Below are 1,601 nucleotides of genomic sequence, written 5' to 3'. Positions count from 1 at the left end.
TGCTCAATTAGAAGAATGTGTCCAGTATAGGATATTCTTTAAAAACTCTATTTAAGAAAGACCACTATAACCTTTTAATTACTTGTTTTATCATGGAAAACACAAAACGAAACTCATTTTACTTCAGGTATGGCTCAAAGGCAGCAGTTTGTCTACCCCTGCCCTAGAGGGCAGAGTCTAACAGTCCCAATAAGGTTTCTAAAGCTGTAAATTTTCAAAGGCTAACTGCTACATCTTTCTCGTGCAAAGCAACTGATAAGGCAGAACCCACTGGCTTTTTGTTAGCAACCCAACATTTAACCTGCTGTGCCACCAGGGTGGGTGGGTGGGTATGTGTGCACACATGCGCGCGCGCGATTAAACCTATAGTTCAAATTAACACTATTTGTTCAATCTTCCATGAGAAGTGCTCATTTTCACTTCTGCAGCTCCAGTCTGTAACCATACCACCCCTCTTTCAGCTCAACTTAGGACCCATTATTTAAGGCCCAGTTAATAAATCTAGCTGCTAGCATCAGTTGCTGGTATCCTCTCAAACCTGGCTATATCCCTAATCCTACACTCATGGCTGGATGATCTTTTCCTAGCTTATCCAACATTTATCTTGGCCCTTTAAACAATCATAATTATATCCATTGCATGAAGCTCTATTTCAGCCTCAGTGTATTGCTCCCTTGAAGTACAACACATTTCCATTCAAATGCACCAAATTAAGGATTTCAAGTCAAATATTAAGTTCTCACACCTGCAACTGAAAATTTTTGAAATACACTGCCAACAACAGAGAGGTAACTAACTGGTGGGTAGAAGGGAAGGATGGCTAAGTGGAGTACCAAGTGTAAAGGTAAGATCTAGGTAATGGGTCTAAACGGAAGTGTGTTCACTCACTGTCTAATTCTTTCAACTTTCCTGCATGTTTTGGGGTTTTTTCACAGTATTTTGAGGGGGTGTGAATAAAGCAGAGACACACACACACCCCAAAAATGAATGTATATACAGTTGAAAGTGCCACAAAAGAGCGGAAGGTCCACCATGAAAGCCTCAGGCACGCTTCGTGAGTACAAGGTGGTGGGCCGCTGCCTGCCCACCCCCAAGTGCCAGACACCACCACTCTACCGCATGTGTATCTTCGCTCCCAACCACGTCATCGCCAAGCCCCGCTTCAGGTACTTCATGTCACAGCTGAAGAAGATGAAGTCTTCCGAAGAGATTGTGTATCGCGGATGGTGTTCGAGAAGTCCCCTCTGCGGGTGAAGAACTTTGGCATCTGGCTGTGCTACGACTCCTCCAGCGGGACCCACAACATGTACTGGGACTTGGCCACTGTAGGCGCCGTTACCCAATGTTACTGCGACATGGGTGCTCAGCACTGGGCCCGGGCCCATTCCATCCAGATCATGAAGGTCGAAGAGATTTCGGCCAGCAAATGCCGCCTGCCTGCGGTCAAGCAGTTCCATGACACCAAGATCAAGTTCCTGCTGCCCCACGGGGTCCTGCGGCACCAGCACAAGCCACGCTTCACCCCAAGGAGCCCAACACTTGCTTCTAGGCTCAGGCCTGGCCACCCCACCCGAGTCTGCCCAATAAACGTGGGGGGGGGG

At 47.2% G+C, this 1,601-nt stretch overlaps 1 pseudogene; it reads left to right on the top strand.

Moving 5' to 3' along the window:
• The first annotated feature begins 1,032 nt into the window (after positions 1-1,032).
• LOC101650175 overlaps positions 1,033-1,601 on the top strand; it is a 5,577-nt pseudogene continuing 5,008 nt past the window's right edge.

This window comes from Echinops telfairi, unplaced genomic scaffold (assembly GCF_000313985.2).
Source record: "Echinops telfairi isolate 266 unplaced genomic scaffold, ASM31398v2 ScPeMD7_6080;HRSCAF=6971, whole genome shotgun sequence".
In the NCBI taxonomy this organism is placed as follows: domain Eukaryota; kingdom Metazoa; phylum Chordata; class Mammalia; order Afrosoricida; family Tenrecidae; genus Echinops; species Echinops telfairi.
This window is presented reverse-complemented; position numbering and strand designations above follow the sequence as displayed.